Source organism: Mytilus californianus, unplaced genomic scaffold (assembly GCF_021869535.1).
Source record: "Mytilus californianus isolate M0D057914Y unplaced genomic scaffold, xbMytCali1.0.p SCAF_2, whole genome shotgun sequence".
NCBI classification, from domain to species: Eukaryota; Metazoa; Mollusca; class Bivalvia; order Mytilida; family Mytilidae; genus Mytilus; species Mytilus californianus.
Genome location: NW_026262668.1, coordinates 10383004 through 10402673, shown reverse-complemented (window position 1 = coordinate 10402673; position 19670 = coordinate 10383004). Strand labels below are relative to the sequence as shown.

At 33.1% G+C, this 19670-nt stretch overlaps 1 long non-coding RNA gene across 1 annotated transcript; it reads left to right on the top strand.

Moving 5' to 3' along the window:
* Nucleotides 1–14802: 14802 nt before the first annotated feature.
* Nucleotides 14803–17177, top strand: LOC127727911 (uncharacterized). Its single transcript, XR_007993893.1, has 3 exons — nt 14803–14892; nt 15562–15637; nt 16803–17177. It is a non-coding gene; the product is annotated as an uncharacterized LOC127727911 (long non-coding RNA).
* Nucleotides 17178–19670: the final 2493 nt, after the last annotated feature.

Genomic DNA, 19670 nt, shown 5'->3' with positions numbered 1-19670 from the left:
ACGACAACCACTGAACTACAGGCTCCTGACTTTGGACAGGCACATATCGAATGTGGCGGGGTTGAACATGAGTGCGCCGAACCCTCTCATAACCTGTGACAGTGGTGTAACAATACAACATATGAACAAACTATAAAACTCAGCTTAAAAGGTCTCAACTCTTCCGATCGATGCAAAGCAGAAAAACTAGTAACAAAAACACAGACCGGAATTGGCAGTGTATTTATACATCCCCACAACAAAAAAACTAAGTACAGATCTGAGAGTACTCGCAGTTACGGACAGCTAGTTCAAAGCCAATAAACAACAAATAAAAAAATCATGTATTTAAGACTTAAATATCAATCAGTACACATCCAAAATCCACTGGATTTAGTGTCAAGACATCATTAACAGTCAGAGAAAACATAAACTTGTGCAATGCCAAATTGCAGGTATCGACAGATCGTAGAACCGTGAATGAGCATTTGTATACAACAATGATATTTATTAGTTTGGTTTTAATTAACTGATAATATAATAAATATTTATACCAATAAAACAATATTCAAAGATTTTTTTACAGTCATGAAATGTGGTAACCTTTTAGAATAAATTTATGTAAAGGATTGATGAGTTAACCCGAATCGTATGTAATTTTCCTGACTCGATGAACAACATCACCGTGAAAATTAGGAAGTTTTCAAATGGTACAGCCAAACTTTCAAACCAAACCTATCTATCTATCTATTAAAGAATTTAGGAAAGGTTTTAAGTAATTCGTGGTAATGAAATCCCTGTCTTAATAATTTACCAGTAATACATTGATTACGCTCATTGAAATCCAAAACTTCAGTACAGACATATGCATAACTTTGATCTCATTATCTGTAACTATTGGAAACTTAGTAAATGTGGCGAGCGAAGCGAGCCAAAATATGTTTTTAACATATTGAATATTTGGAGCCAGAATATTTATAAGGCAAGATTATTTATTTTCACCTAAATAGGGACCAGAATATTTATTTCCAAAATCTGCCATGCCCCCTCAGAATCAAATGGTTGTCCCATAAGAAAGTCCGGCCAGGTACAATAAACTTCAGCTTGTTTCTTATTTAAATTCAAACAAAATATGTCAAGTAACGCAGCTTTTATGACTATTTAGATTGACTTGTATAAAGCTGTACCAAATTAAAACACCTAAATTTACTATAATGAATTTTAAAAGGAAGAAATCAGTAGACATATAATTTTTTTTTGTGTTCATTGTGTTTATTATTTATTTCCAAAACTTGGACCAGTTTTGGAGAAAAAAAACGGACTAGAACGTGAAAGCTTTGACGATGTAAAAAGCTGAAAATAGTAGAAAATAATGCGTCGTTTCTTCCCTAAACTTATTATAAAAACATTAAAACCTAGTTTGGCAATCATGGATAATGCTGGTATACTTTGATCACATGTAATTTCACACAAAAAGGGTCTATAATCGAAAAATAACCGAACCGATTCATCCGAAAACAAACACAATCCAAACCGTGCTGATTACGATTTTAGAAAATTAATTCATAGTTATAGTTTCATAGTTATATGTTGTTAGCATGACTCTTTTAACAGCTAGCTTACAATCAAAATAAAGCTCGGTGGTCTTTGCACACAGTCAAGTAGATAAATAATTTTATAATACTTCAAGTTAAAATGTCGATGTTGATTGGTAAGTACGTGGGAGACGGTTTACTCTATCCCATGACTCATGGTTGACAATGTTTTCTCGGTGTAACAATCTGCTCTATCGCAACCTCAGCTTTGTGTTATTTATATAAAGCCATTTCTTAGCTCATCTTGTCAAAAGACTATAGTCATTTGGCGTTCGCCGTCTGTTGTAGATTTTTTGTAAGATCGTCTTTATAAAAAAAACTAAACTTCATACATGATGTATTCTCCCTTAACAATTCAAAGATTGGTGATTATGTTGAACGCATCTATCCCTTCGAACTTGAAACAAAAGATGAGTTAGATCAGTCTCATATCTTGAATTACATATAGAAATTGACAATGATTGTAGATTGAGAACAAAACTTTTCGACAAAAGAGATGATTTCAGCTTCCAAATTCTAAACTTTCCCTTTTTATGAAGCAACATTTCAGTACCGCCTTTATAACAGTTGGTACGATATTCCAGAGATTGTATTTCCTATCATGATTTCCTTGATAGAGGGTTGCTACTTCAAATGAAACAATTAAACCAAAAGGTCCAAGTGGTGAAGTTGAATTCATTCATTCGCTACCAGGAGTTTTTTTTTTTTACCAAATATCTATTTCAAGGATGAAAACGGATATGTTCCAATTGTTGGACAACCCCGTCCTTTTTTTTCTCGAATCAGATTTACCACCAAATTTATATTTACGTTAACAACACGACGGGTGCCACATGTGGAGCAGGATCTGCTTACTCTTCAAACGCACAAGCGTTCATCACCGATTTTTGGTGGGGTTTCTATTGCTCTATCTTTAGTTTTTTTATTTGTGTTTTGTAGACTGCGGTTCGTCTTTTGTTTGTTTTTCGTTCTTTGTCATTGATTTGTCAAATTTTCAAATCGTTTTCGTCACGAGTTTGAAAATTGAATATATTTTGGTATTTCCCGCCTCTCTTTCACATGATTGATTCTAAGAGTGTCTGGATTTTAGTCTGTGAATTGCAAAACGGTCCATACTATAAAATTAACAAGATGTGGTGTGATTGCCAATTACCAAAAAAGCTAAAATATAGAACATAGGGAAAACCATAATGGATAGAGAAAATCTTACACAATTTAGAAATGTTCAGAATGTCAAATAGAACATTTCTTTTTTATTTTGTCCCAAAATCATTAAATGGTTCCTTGTAGGGGCTATTGCCGTATGACTGGGTAATCCTAACAGTTCCTCTTTATAAATTCTTATATGAACAATATCGACAGGGGTCCATGTATCATCTACCAAAATCGTGTTGGAATTCACCGAGGCATTTTTCGTTAGGGTTTTGGGGTATCCTTTAAGACGGTCTAAAAGAGGGACGAAAGATACCAGAGGGACAGTCAAACTCATAGATCGAAAACAAACTGACAACGCCATGGCCAAAAATAAAAAGACAAACAGACAAATAATAGTACAGATGACACAACATAGAAAACTAAAGACTAAACAACACGAACCCAACCAAAAACTGGGGGTGATCTCAGGTGTTCCGGAAGGGTAAGCAGATCCTGCTCCACATGTGGCATCCGTCGTGTTGCTTATGTTATTACAAATCCGGTAAATAGTCTAATTCGGTAAGTCACATTCGTGAAAAGGGAAGGGTATTGTAGTTACGACATAAGGAACATATCCGATATCATCTGTGAAACGGTTATTCCATAACGGTCAACCAACTCGTGATGGCGTCCGTAAAATTTACGAAGGGATGATCTCAACTTCACCATTTGGAACTCTTGGCTTAATAGCTTCCTTGTGAGCAGCAATCCTCTATCAAGGAAATCATGATAGGAAACACACTAAAAGGCATATGCTATTATGTGTTTTTGCAAATGTTCTCAACAGGAATATCCGAAAAATGTGTGTACAAAAACAATTTAAAAAAAAATAAAAAAATACTGAGCTCTAAGTAAAATTTGAAACTGAAATTCCCTAATAAATGGCAAAATCAAAAGCTTAGACACATCAAACGAATGGAAAACAACTGTCATATTCCTGACTTGGTACAGGCATTTCATAATGTAGAAAATGGTGGAATAAACCTGGTTTAAAAACTATAAACAGGAAAAATTGTCATTAAAAAAAACATTTAAAACGGTTATATAACAATGTTAATTTTCCATGCATAGGTGTAATAATCATATATTCGGTAGTTTTCCCCGGCTTGATGAAAGTTGAAAGTGGCCACCATTATATTGTCAAGGTGCGGGATATTGCATTAATCACCAATAAATAAACAAAAAAACAAATGACTATCATTTATTCATATTTTAGCATTTCCGCCTGCTATCTTGAAAACTATGAAAGAGAAACCATAACCAGAAAATTATCAATAATTAAATACCTACATCAATGCCAATATGACTGAAATGCTAAATTGATGCTTTAACGGAGTACAATACTCAAGTATAAAGACTAATGTTTTTAAGCTTAACATTTCAAAGAATACTATATAGTATACTCGTATTGTACGGATTTGAGCATAACACTAACTGTTGTTTTCTTTTATCATAAAAAACACCTTGAGGATAATAAAGTCCGTCCGACTTTTGCAACAACTGCCTGTATTTGGTTCCATCACTTGACACAATATAAAGTTTATAACTTGTTCTAGCTACAACATAGATGTTTTTATGAATGTCTAATGTCATACTCAGCGAAGACTGTTCTCCCGGTATTGTTATCTCCCAAACATGTTTTCCTTCATAATCACAACATTTTAAAACATTGGATTCAGAGTCTGCATGATATACAAATGACCCATCGAACGATATGTACTGGCTGGCGACTGGTATTGTTTTGATTTGTGTCCCAGTTACATCAAATATTTGAATGCCATATCCTTTAACAGCAACTGCTAATCTGTTGTCTGAATGGTCGATTCCGTAACATTCCCCAATCACGTCAAGTTCTTTGACAAACTTTTCTTGATCCTTACTGAAATCAATAAAAGAAACTTTCTTCGCTTCAGGCATGGTAAAAGCAACAACAAATTCATCTATAATAGCGATATCAAAAGGTCTTGATGCAGTTTCAATGTCACGAAGAAAGCGACAGTTGCAGTCATACAAGAGCAGCCTATGAGCTTTAATATCATTGTTTGAAAATAATATTGAGTCATTCTGTAAAATAACACAGCCAGTTATTAAACAAGGAGAACGAAAAGACGTCTCTTTAATTTTTATAATTTTAATGGTGTCAATGTTCTCGGTAGCTTTCTTCGTAGGTTTAATTTGCACCTTGGCACTTTGTCCTGAACTGCTGAGCTTGACGTCTAAAGGTTGTTTCTTTAATTCAATATTACAGATTCCTCCGACAGACATTATATTTTTAAAGTCCTCGGTCTCGCTAAAAATGAAATCTGCATTATCAAATTCGCCTTTTTCGATGCTTTCAGATAGAAAAGTTTCTTGCTTTGATAAAATACTCTCAAATTCTGACAAACTCAAAAATACTTGGAGATTAGTTCCGTATTCTGTTGATTGCTGAATATTTATTTTTATGTCTTGGACGTCTTCAAGTTTTGCCTTTAACTTTTTTATTCCTTCGCACGTCGTTCTATTATATTCTGTATTCATCCTATCTATGGTGGCGAACTGCTGTTTTATTAACAAATCAATCTTTTCTTCAATGTTCTTCTTCATATTACTAATGTCTTTCTTTATCTTTTTAATTCGGTCTGCAGTGATACTCTTCGATTGCTCTTTATTTTCAATAATTTTCTCCATCTTTAAAATCAACCCGATAAACCCCTCATCAATGCGGTTAATAGCAACGGACGACTTAACATTTTCAATGACATCATCAATTGGACAAAGACCTTTGCAATCTTTGTGGTTATTAGTGGTACATCTTATACAACATGGTTCTTGGTGTTCAGGGCAGTAAAGCTCAAAATTCCGCTCGTGATAGGAACATGATTCCATCACATGTTCAAAGATTTGTGGAACTTGTTCGCGTTTGTCATATGGAACTATACCATGTAATCTAAGCGATTTAAAGGAGCTGTGGTATTTTTGGCAAGTCGAACAAAGACCTTCTTTACATACTGTACACCAAACAGAAGCATCTTTCTGAGAACCTCTGGAGCTACATGGTTTACATTTAGAATCAGCTTTTTTGTCCATTTCAATGTTCTGTAAAGTATAATGATCATAAACTAATCATACTTAAATTACGAATTCGGTGACCTATAATTTCATATCAATAAAATAGAAGTTTTATCAGCAACACCATATCATTTTGAAGAGTATTTTGAGAAATAATCATTTTAAAATGTCAATGTCAAAATTACTGAACTCATTTGCCGGAGGCGGATTCAGGGATGTACTCCCTCTACGTTCCTCTTTGATTGGAAAATATGTAAATGTTTAGCCTAAAACTGTCTAAAATTGTTTTTATATATTTTCCGTTTTCTACTATTGCAAAACTCCTTTAAAAAATCACTTTCAAACATCCTGAATCCCCCCGTGCGATAATTACATGTATTTTATAGATTTGTATTTCTATGTGACTTTCAAACAAGTCAGTTGTTTGGCTAGCCATTAAACCAGGTTTATTCCACCATTTTCTACATAAGGAAATGTCAATACCAAGTCAGGAATATGACATTTGGTTTCCATTCGTTTGATGTTTTTGAGCTTTTGATTTTGTCATTTGATAAGGGACTTTCCGTTTTGAATTTTAATCGGAGTTCGGTATTTTTGTTATTTAATTTTTTGTACACACATTCTTCGGATATCTCATTCTATTTATCTCAGAAATTATAAAAGTTATATATATATATATTTTCGATTTTCATATGCAGTTGGTCATGCTCTTTTTGCATGCACAAATCTGTGAGATCGATCATTTACGTACCTGTCACGTATATGAATTAATTATTCGCACCAAATGATGACCTATCAAGGTAGCAAAAGCGTAAAGAAAGATGAACTACTAAATTGTTCACTAAATCCCAATTACGAACCTTGATCAACTTTGTGTGTGTGTCAGTTACTCTGGACCGTCTACCAGTAAATTGTAATTTCTTGTTGCAGAACAAAGAAAGACAACTACCTTGGTCATCACGGCGTACAATTGTGAAACAGTTTTATCAGGATTTGATTTTATCCTGCAATCGACCTTTCTACTATGCATATACAGGTTGACAGATAACATTATGTGATAGACGTATATTGTACTTTTATAGTCTCCTGGTATCTCACTTCTGTTGCGAGCGAACTGTTAAGTTAAAATTACTGTTTACATAACAGTTCAATATTGGGGTCTTAATTGCGGTCCGCGTTTTAGTCATGTCGATTTCATTCAAAAACAAATTCAACGAATTGGATGTAAAAAAAATCTATACGTTTAAGCAAGGACGTATAACTTAATATACGTCCTTGGTTTAAGTTCAATGTTAACATTGCAGAATAAAGACAATATTCATACAGTAAAGGAAGATATGAAATTTATTTTTTACTCGCTACGAAACAGGAGAAAAGGTCGGCGGAGCCTCGCTTTTCTCTCTGCATCTAACGCTCGTCAATAAATGTTATATTTTACTACACTGTACGAATATATTGTACTGTATATTTAAACGATTGGAAGGCTAAAATATTTTCAAAATTCATCTAGGTATTTGAATTATAGAATGTTTCAGTCTGAATTTGGCATGGGAAATTATTTAATGGTATTTATGTAAATTTAGATGAACTTGTCATAGATAGTCCATTGTAAATGGTTAATTTTTTTTTTTTAGTTTCAAAGTTTCGAAAGTTTGCGTTTTCAAATTTCATTTCCAGAAAAGAAGACGAAGTTGTATTGTTTAAAATAAATAAAAAATGACAAGCATTAAACAGTAACAAAAAGGCAAAACAAATAATCATATTCAAGGATTAGTATATACGAGTGTATACAAAACAACCAACATGCAAATCTAATTAGTACCAAGTCTAAAGACGTTCAACGATACTGATAAGGAGATAGAGATATCTATGACCAAGATGAAATGAAATCATATTGACAAATATTTTGGCACATATATGTATAGAACACTACCAACCAGCAAATTTGATAAGAACCGGTTCGTCTAAAAACGTGTGAGCACGGATCATTATCATTTGTTTCTCTCTTTTCAAACAAATTTTATCAAAAATATTTACGTTTGTTAATATATAGATACATTAAATTATTTATTTAAAGCGTGACAATATGCCTCGACCCAACATATCATTAAATTTAAATCTAGACCAGACATAATTTTAACAGGGTTCATTTTATAAAAGATGTTCTATAAAACGTGAGGATGAGAACTCAAAATTAGAGAGACAGATAAAACAAAGCAATGAAGATAATGACAAGTTTGAAATTCAACCATGCACGCAAAGTAGCAATGTATTACCAAAACTTTGAAGCATTGCATGGAAATTTAGAAAAAGAACCAACCATTTCTGACAAATTAGATGTAGAAATAGAACAATTACAAACGGGTGCCACATGTGGAGCAGGATCTGCTTATCCTTCCGGAGCACCTGAGATCACACTAGTCTAGTCAATCTGGTGAACAAACAGCAATTAATGCAACACAAAGTTTTTCTCTGAAAAACAAGTCTGTTACTATCTATGAACAACAAACTAAAAATCTACAAAAATATATTTTGCGGAAAGTGGTGTAATTAATCTAACTTGTTGGTAGTAAAAGTTATGTTATCCGAGTTGTCTCCCCTTATTTGTCAAAGTTTACAAAAATTAAATCACACAAAAATGTTCTGTATTTTTTTTAAAACAGTTGTAATAATAAGATATTGCACATAATTAACGCAATTGAAAAGAAAATTATTACAAATGAATCACTTTCTTCTCTCAAAATTTGTATATTTTAATAAAGATATAGACCAATTGTGTTCTGATATTTCACAATCAAGATTGTTATTCTCCAATAACAGTGGTAGTATATACCCTACAATTGGTAAACAGTACTTAATTAATCTAACCATCTTTGTCACAATCTTGCTCAGTATTTGAAAAAATTCTGACACTGACTGTGTCAAAGGCACCAAGAGTTCAATTTTTGTGTTGGGTAGGGGATGAGGTTTTTTTCTTTTTTTCTTTTTTTTTTTTGCAAGAGTTAATTTTTTTTTAAAATTTAGAATGGAAATTGAATGTATTTATTTTCTCCAACCTTATATAGAAAACAATCATTTTTTTTTCATTTTTCTTCTGAAACAAACATTTTTCAAAAGATCTAGAATCCAAAAATATTTTTCATAAAAGAAGATGCATGGTGAGTGTTGAATGATTTACATGTTGAATATTTTTCATAGTTTAAAATTTCAGGCTCCTGGGGGGCAATAGCTAATCACGCTATTATCAACTATCTCAGTACTGAAAGGCCATCCAAATAAACCTTAAGCTTTGAAAGCTTTTTTAGATGTAACTCTGAATCTCACTTTTTGCTTTTGGTGCTAATTGGATCTGCACTGATCTATATTTTGGTCTGGGTCAACAAGATTTATTCGTTAGCTCTAATTAGCTTTGAACTAGCTATGAATACTCAGTGTCTTTTTGTAAGTTGTTTTTATGCTCCGTGCCTAGCCCATTCCAACTGTTTTTTACAATTTGTTCTTATGTTGAACTTTTTCAACATTGTCCCTGATTATGGGAGGGTTGGGTGCTCGCAAACATGTTTAATTTTTTAAAGTGGGAAGATCTTTCAATAAATCATGGTCTGACTGTCAAATGATCAAACACATGACTTCCCCCGTTAGAGACAAGCACGCTACCAATAGATCACAGATAGTGGACCTTAAAAGCTAAACATTTATATCAGTTTGGCCTGAGGTGTATTTTATTTGAAAAAATTTTGAGTTTGGTTCTAATGAGTCAAATACAGAATAGCATTCAGGAAGCAGGAAACAGCGTCTTGAACATTGAATTTTCAAGTAATTTTTCTATAATAGAGTATATTCATGAATAAAAGGAGATGTGAGGTATTTGAGGTCGATGAGACAGCATCCCAAACGGCTAAAAAAAAGACATAATTTTAGATAAGACAGGACTATCTAAACGATATTTCAGGCTCTAAATCGCCCACCGATACTACAAATTTTAGTTTATTTTCAGATGTTGAATGATGCATGATCTTTTTTATAAATTCTTAGATAGACTTAAGCTGATTACCATTTATTAAATTAAGTCAATGAAATATAAAAGTAATGAACTTTGTAATTCTTAACTTTTTTCCTTTTCAATCAGCACATTCATCAGATGTCAATCCAGTCACGTCTCAGTCCTTACAGCTGAAAGGACGTGCTGGATCAGCTCCTGATTATCCGTTAGCTACAACATGTTACGCTGCTAAGATGGTTGAACGACAATCTAGTTTATGAGGCTCCCGTACAGTAAACCCGCGTAAGCGACACTCTGAAACCCATTGTGGATGGGTGAGTGTCATATGCTGCCCAGACGTCTGAGGGCTAGCTGTATCGTAGTTTTAGTGCAAATTGCAGTCATCTACTACGGAGTCAATGATTCATCTACCAGCAACACATCGTCGTAGTTAGCGGGCTGCCCAGCTGATCACCCTGTCCCTGAAAGCAGCCGTTGTGGAGTCTACGCAAAGAAACATCAAAATAGTTAAAAACCAAAACAACTCACGTAAACCAAGATGGCTGCCTACCAAAATGGCGCCTTCCACCTGTTCCTGACCAACTGCAACAGAAAATATTCAATGCTCAACAATCGCTTCGGGGCACGAGCCGACCATGTGAGGGCTGTATAACCAGTCAAGGTCGTTAAAAACCCCCCCATGATCATCTTCTTAACTTTATATATATCTTTGGCTATGATATTTTCATTAAAAAGACAACTCGTGTTAGTTTTATTCTCCTTTGGTTGATTTATCAAATTTATCACCACATACAGGTTTACAAGATACAAAAATAAGACATGGTTGCTCAAGGAAGTAACCCCATCGATTCGTTTAACAGTGATGTATTCAGACTGAGACTACTGATTGTATAAAAACCCTGACATGAAATATCTAGAAAATTCCTTGTACTACTCTTTGACATTAATTCCCAAAGGGAATCATCAGAACTGTCTATTGTTTTCCTGTCAGAAAAAAACCACACTATATAAATAAGAATGTGTGGTATTACTTCCATTGTGGCAACTATCAACCAGAGTCAAAATGGTGAGGATATATTTGATAAACTGACAATGCATATCTTTGTCTTTGAATTTTGTAAGATAACATTTTCCCTGTTTATCTCATACTCAGCATTCAAAATTGGACCACTTTGGTACACTGATTACTTTTTGAATTCAAGATCTTGATGTAAACTTATAATTGTTTTGATAAAGCTGCCTTTTGAAATTGCCTTAAAACAATATAAGATCTACAGTTCATATTAATTCAGTGAACTAGTATATATTCACAAATTTAAAAGGCGTATATATCTGAAAGTAAACGTGGATATCTACAGAGCTTGCTAAATAAAATTAGCAACTGATCAAGAGAAAACGACAATCATGTTGCATGTATATAACTGTGACTTCATGCAATTAAAATGTTGTAAAAGTAGCCAATGACAAAATACCAGTCAATGGTGAAGAAAGGACACTAGAGCGGTAACTCTTTCAATAATTAACATGACAAAATCAAAGTCAGTCACCAACCCGATTTAAAGTTATTTTACCACAGTTAAACATTTTTGTTTATTATACTTACACGTTTAATTACTATAAATACATAACAGAAACATAAGATAAAATGTCCAAACGTCAACAAAAATTACTTCTTTAATCTGAGTTTTACTGTGCGTATTGCTGTGTGTTTGAAATTAATTAAGAATGGAAATGGGGAATGTGTCAAAGAGACAACAACCAGACCAAAGAGCAGAACACAGGCCTAGGCCACCAATGGTTCTTCATCACAGCGAGAAAATCCCGCACACGGAGGCGGGCTTCAGGTTGCCACTTAACAAAAATGTTTATTCCACAGGGCTAGATGTATATGGTAGGGTTGAGATCTCACAAAACATATTGAACCCTGCCGCATTTTTGCGCCTGTCCCAAGTCAAGAGCCTATAACCTTTGTTAGTCATGTGTGTGGGTTTTTTTTAAATTTTGGTTCATTTGTATGTTTCGGAGTTTAGTGTGACATCCATTTTGCTGAACTAGTATACATTATTGTTTAGGGGCCAGCTGAAGCCTGCCTCCGGTTGCCGTATTATCTCGCTGCGTTGAAGACACATTGGTGGCTTTGAGCTGTTTTGCTCTTTGGTCGGCTTGTTTTATCTTGGACACATTTTCCGTTTCCATTCTCTATTTTCTTTTGAAAAAATCAAACTAGAAATAACCAAGTTTTTTAATTTTCAGTTTGTTTGTAATTTTTTCCTAAAACCACATGTTTCACCTAACTTGAGGAATAAGTATATATATAAACATAAGATAATAAGGAATAACTTCTGTAAAAAAGCATTAGACCGTTGGTTTTCCCGTTTGAATGGTTTTACACTAGTAATTTTTTGGGGCCCTTTATAGCTTACTGTTCGGTGTGAGCCAAGGCTCCGTGTTGAAGACCGTACTGTGACCTATAATGGTTTACTTTTATAAATTTTGACTTGGATGGAGAGTTGTCTCATTGGCACTCATACCACATCTTCTTATATCTATATCTTAAAAGTTTTAACCATGAAAACCCGTTTTTTTTTAATTTCCATTTTCACATTTTTCTAAAAAAACACATTTTACAAGAAAATTACCATTTTTTAAATACTTGTAACTATAGGTCTTCATGATATAAACATGAGGTAGTATGTTCTATTTTCTATAAATATCCCACTTCAAAAGTTTACAACCATAAATAACCGAGCTTTTCTTCATTTCCAGTTTTTATTGTTTTTCTCTCTAAAAACATATATTTCCACCAAAACTATCCAAATATTAATATTAATTACTATAGGACTTCACAATATTAACATAAAATGGAATGTTCTATTTTCTATTAAGATAACATTTCAAAAATTTAACCATTAACAAATGAGATTTCTTCATTTCCAGTTTTCCGCGTTTTTTCTCTAAAGATTACACTTTACACCTCAAATTTACTTTAATACGATTAATAATAAGTAGGGGACTACATAAAACACTAGTATGATTTAGTGTCCTGTCTTAACCAAACAAAAAATCTAAAAATGTAACCAAAAATAACAATTTTTCTTCTTTTCCAGTTTTAAGTATTTTTTCTCTAAAAACCACATATTTCACCAAAAAAAATAACCTTTTCCTCAAATTATATAAATGTAGATTTTTAATATGTTGTTTATACAAGTCTATATTCTAATTTCCACTGAAAAAACCTTGTGTTGCAATTAGTTGCAGGTTGAGTGGATTTTTAGATAAATTGACTAGGCTACACCCAGTTTTTGGTTGGGTTTGTGTTGCTCAGTCTTTAGTTTTCTATGTTGTGTGTTGTGAACTATTATTTGTCTGTTGGTCTTTTTATGCCTCACTTAGGGGCATTATGTTTTTCGGTCTGTGCGTCCGTTCGTCCGTCGATTTGTTCGTCCGTCTGTCCCGATTCAGGTTAAAGTTTTTGGTCAAGGTAGTTTTCGATGAAGTTGACGTCCAATCAAATTTGAAACTTAGTACACATGTTCCCTATGATATGAGCTTTCTAATTTTTATGCCAAATTAGAGTTTTGACTCCAATTTCACGGTCCACTGAACTTAGAAAATGGTAGTGCGAGTGAGGCATCCTTGTATTATGGACACATTCTTGTTCTTTTTTAGTCATAGAGTTGTCAGTTTATTTTCGACTTATGAATTTGAATGTCCCTTTGGTATCTTTTGCCTCTCTTTTACAAGAAATGAAGGCTGTCTTCAGTCAAATGACTCTAGGTGACGTAAAATTTTGACTATCGATGATCAAAATCAAAATATAGGAATATCAATTAAGATGTAATTAAGTTAGGTGACTTGTTTGCAGAATTTTTATATCGCTATAGCTGGTTATATTTTGCTGAATTTGAAAAATAGCATATTTATGCTTAAGAAGTGCTGTTGTGGTCTTTTCGTGAAAGCAATAAAACCCTTCGAATTCGTGCACTTTTCCGTAAATTTCATATGTCACAATGCTTACGTTATTACGTCACTGTTAGAACCGATTGTTCGGTGAGGTCGTTCAGGCTGATTGACAAAAAAAACCAACAATAATAATTATCATGCATTTCATACAAAAATTGATATTTCGCATTTCAACAGTGAAAGACTTGGTTTGAGAGCAATTTTCAAAATCCAACACATGTGTGCTACCTCACCAATTATGGCAATTTGTTGTTGTAATATTCGAAAAGCTAACTTTTATTGCCAGGAATTTGTGAATTGAACACCGGTTTTTAGTGGAGTCCATGTAGCTCAGTCTTAAGCTTCTATATTTTGTTTTGGTTACTGTTGTTTGTCTATTCGTCGTTTTTTGGTTACTGTTGTTTGTCTATTCGTCGTTTTTCTTTTTTTTCCCATGGTATTCACTACTGTAACAACAGCCCATGAAAAGGCCGTGAAATGTCTGTGAAATATCACAGGGCCGTGAAAACCCCGTGAAAATACCCCGTGACTTTTGTAAAAAAGATATTTCTAAAGGCCGTGAAAAATATTTGATGTTAGCTATTTATAGAAAAAGGCCGTGAAATTTCAATATCCCGTGAAAAGGCCGTGATAACTTGTCCTTTCATGCTTAATAAAAAATATCACGGCCCTTTTCACTGGTTGTTGAAACCAGTGAAAAGGCCGTGATATGTTTTCATGTCAATTTTTTCTTATCCTAATTCAGATTTAAAACATCCCATGTGATTATTGTAATATGGTCTAATTATTTCCACTCACATTTTTCTAAATATCCTATAAACTTTTCATTATAAATATATGCCTGTTAAAATATTATTATATGCAATACTACTGTACAGGACTGACTTTTAGATGGAACCATTCATTGTTATAATTAATGACTTTGTGCCAATAAATATTTTGTATTTAAATAAAAGTATTTTGCTTCTCGTCTGTACATTATTATAAACAATGTAAACATTAATTTTAATTGGAACCGAAATATGTAAAAACGAGAACTTCCCGGAATATCAGACCGTATCCGGATTCGTGTTTCTTTTAGAGTAATTGTAACATTTCCGCACTTAGGTAGCAATACACAGTTAGAAGTTTAGTTTCGCATTATGGCCATGGTGAATTTTTTAAATATGAAAGTTTTTGTACAATAAAATTGATTTTTAGATAATTGAAGAATAATATAGCCTTCTTAGTGGGTTTATATGAACATTTAGATTGTTTTTAGCATGTTTTATAGGCCATTTTTCTGTTTGACAGTCCGTATTTTCCTATCCGTACCGCCCATAGGTCCATAAATTATTGTAGTGTTTATCAACAAAGATTTTGCGCTCGATCTTTTCAATTCGATTTTATGGAAAAACGAGCAGAAATGCATATGATTTTTTTTAGACCTCTTGATAGATATTTGTCTGTGGATTCAGGAAAGGTATCACTGTAATTGATTGAAATTTTCCTTTGGACCAAATTTTGGAGACTTTTGTGACATGTTCACCCCCTTTTTTTGCAATATTTTGTATCAAAGAAATGCAGATTGTTGCCATGGTTACACCCAAAAGAGATAATATTTCACCATTATAACCATTAGAAATCAAATCTATGGAAGATTTTCTTTCTATAAATATACACATGCATAACACAAATATTAAGCCTTATTTGTTAGAAAGGAAGGGAAAGAGGGTGTTTAAAAATTATGAGTGTCAATTTTAAGTTTTTTTTTCTAACTGTGTATTGCTACCTTAGGTTGGAAATTTGAAAGACGCCGAAGGTCGATTAATATTTACTTTATAGATGCAAGACGAGTGACAGCAAGTTTGAGGTAAGTTAAGTTATTAATATTTTGTTCTTTTATGCATCATATCACCAAAATGTTGATGACGTTTGTGAGCATTTCCTGGAATCCATTGAACTGATTTTTACTGAATTTGCAGAAACCGCGCAAACATGCATGTGATATATTCACTTATATTTGAGTCTATTGCACTTGATTCCTTTAATCATTTCGGTTAATGTTTTCTAAGACTTACCGGATCCTTTAAATACGATTACGGTTTTGTTTTGTTTATGTATTTGGGGAAAAAAGGCGGGGGTCCTTTTTCCCCACACTGGCCACATAAAAAAAATGACATTTATGTACAGTACACTACATAGACATAGACATATATAATTGGAAATGATTATAATAGCAATAAGTATCTCTGAAATGAAGTTCACTCTGATAATCAGAGGCGTAACCCCCTTTGAATGTGTCAGGAGCTATTTAAGTATTTTCTTACTTGGCCGTCGGGACACAGAGTTCAAAAGGGATTAATCAGGGGCATAGCAGGGAAAATATTTAATATTTGTACGGCAAAATGTCCTTTCTAGAAGGGTTTGTGCCATATCATAAGAATAATTGGTATGGCAATGAGGTGTTTAAAAAATAATTGGTATGGCGAACGTGCCTGCAGTAAAATTTGCTACGCCCCTGGCCCCCTGTAAAATAAATAGCTGTGACTCATTATGGCCACTTAGTCTAGACAAGTTTGGCTTTAGCCATACATATTATTACTTCAAAGAAAAATTTAATAGTCTGTCTTAAAAGTGTCTTTAGTCTTTAAAAAAATCTAAAAAAAATAAATAATACAAAACAATAAGTTAACAATACAGAACTTCGTTAACTAATGATGCCATATATATTGGATAGGGGGCAGATTTTCTGGAAAATGGTATGAAAATATGGGAAAACCTATGCATGTTTCCAAGTGGCTGTTCTGTTTCAATGATGTTTTTTAGTATTTTTCATACCATTTTCACCTCCAGTATGAAAATCTGCCCCCTATGCAATATGGGGTCATTAACCATGAAGTCCTGTATTGCATGGAATAATATTGTAGCTGTTTTAAGTACATGTATGTACATAAATGCCAAAAATTAATTTGAATATATAAATAGTTTTTTTATATACATGTATAATATATGTAATGTTTCTTTATTTATTCTAGGAATGAAGAGCAAAAGGATATAGCAGTCTTTATATAAAATAGTTCAGGAATCCAGTTGGAAAGAAGAGCTTTTCAGTTAAAAGTATTTCCTGGGAATTAACAGGAACTTCTATAAATGTTTTTCCGGAATAGTTATTCAAAGGGGCAGTGAAGTGAAGGATTACATTAGACAAATATTGCTGAAGTGGTAAAATCAGACCCAAGAGATGTACAAAATTTCTACAATACATGTTACAGCTGACTTTAGCTACTTAATCACATTGACATTTGTGTGCTTTTATGTTTTCTTTACATAATTACTACAGTTCTATTAAAATTAATATTTTTATTCTTTGTCACAATTATTACTAAAAAAAATACAGCATTTTAATATGGTTTTTCATAGTCTCACTTGCATTGTACTTAAATAAGTTGTCTGTAGATGTTTACACTAGGTTTTCAGGCATTTAACTTCACTTTATTGAAACAGCATTTAAATTTTTTGTTAAATTATGGCCTGAAAAATACATTTAACATTTTACTGGAGTTTTCACAATCAGTGAATGGCTGTTTATCACAGTAGTACATGAACATTTCACGGTCTTTTCACAATGGGCACATAATTTATCACGACTATTTCACGGTGTACATTTTTGTTTTCACAGGGTTTCTACGGTCTCTTTACCCAAGTTTTCAGTTGGCACCTTTTCACAGCCTTTTCACGACAAATAAAGGCATATACTGTACTATATCTACATTTCACGGTCTTTTCACAATGGGCTCATAATGCAATATCACGACTTTTTCACGGTGTACATTTTTTTTTTTCACAGGGTTTCTACGGTCTTTTCACCCAAGTTTTCAGGTGGCACCTCTTCACGGCCTTTTCACAAATTTTTCACAGCCTTTTCACGACAGTCATTCCACGGCATTGTCACGGATAAGTTTCATGGCCCACCGTAAATTAACCGTGACAAACACTGTAAAAATCACCAGCATTTTTACTGACATTTTCACGGCCAATCTACGGGGCATTGTTCCAGTAGTGATTGTCAGTTTATTTTCGATTCATTAGTCTGAATATCCATTTGGTATCTTTCGCCTATCTTTTACATCCATGCAAAAAGACAAATAAAATTGTTTGCACTAAGTATAAAACTCTCAACATTAAGATTCACTGAAACATTAACCGATGAATGCGTGCGATATATTAAACAAAAGAAAATTTGTAAGATTGAAATACAGCTCAGTATTGAGTAATTCGATACTGACATAATTTATCACGAATTTTTCAAACGTCTCCGTCGATAAATTAAAGTTGTTAAAAAATAATGAGGTTCAAACCAAACCCTCTGACGCAAAATGAATTGTAAAGGAAGACTATTTGATTTTTGAGGATGGAATAGTCATTTTCATAAGTTGAAAACACGGTTATTCATTTCGCGTCTCGAATTTATTTTCCACCTTGCACACCATATTTTCTGTCTTGGCATGCATACTGATGGCAAGGGTACCGGTATTCATGTTCATCTTGTCTTAATCAAAATTATTTGCTTCCATTTATTAGCAGGCTAGAATATTCATTTCTCGAATCCTTCTGTTCATAGCTCTTCATTTTGCTGCGTATTTATACGCTCCTGCGACCTTATTTTCCTAAAAAGTCATGAACATTTCAGTAGAACTTACGACAAATTTTATTGTAAAATTTTGTGAAAATAGCTCTGGCTTTCGAATGTAAAGGATTTGTTGTTCAGGATGTAGGTAGATCCAGAAAAGCACGTCGGAAGCATGAAACGTGTTCATTTTTTTTAACGTTAAATTAATTGTTATTGTATCAAACCTGCTTTTTATATGACAGTTCCTTGAAGTGGCATACTTACTAGAAAAAATATAACAAAAACTCTGTCAAAAGAAAAATGAGACGACAAGTAGAGTTGATAACTGTCTGTACAAACTATTAGTCGTATCGTAAGATGTGCACAGCATTGCAAAAAGACAGTTAACTAATAATGCATTAGAATAGAAAATACATCCTAAATGGGAAATAATTACTTACTTTTGGGCTAAGAATATTAATAAATAGATACGACTTGTGTATCTAAAGAACAGTCATGATAATAAATTGTACATCATTTAGAAATGCTCAAGTATTCAATGTATAGAACAATATGGTCAGCATGCATTTAATTGTTGCTATATATGTTGTTTTTTTTAATTCTCATTATGGGTAGTGCTCAGATAAATGTCACGTGAAAGTCATGCAAAGCATCACGTGTTTCCTGTTTTCTTCTTTAATGGTAATATTTCAACCACAAACTGATAAACTTCATACACAAAATCAAAATTTCTACAAATAGAATAGGAATGCTCCAACATTATCAAATATTACCACACTGACAGGAGTAAAAATACCTTTTAGAGACAATGAAAAATAGCGTGTAGTAACATTGGAACGTTTACTGGAGAACAAATAAGCATCCAATATTCAATCACCCTAATTGTTTTGCAATGTTTATACATTACTTTCAACACATGCACTATAACAAATACGAAGGGGTCCTGGTACAAACGCTTTTAATAAGTAGCAATTCAAATGGCAATGATTTTTTTTTCATTTAACATAATATGCAAAACAGAAAGCCTTTTTTTATATGACGGTCTTTCAAACGTGATGTTTGGTAGACAAACACATTGTACAGTGGAGTGCAGCAGAAAATGTTGTTTAATTATTAAGTGATTAGAAGATGTATTTGAAATGATCATGTCAAACACTGATACTTTTCAAGATCAATCTTGCATACATGGTGTAGTCATAACATATATTTGTGTATCTGATCAGTAATAAATGTAAATGGTCTAAATATTAGCAAAATTGAATTTGCAAATGAA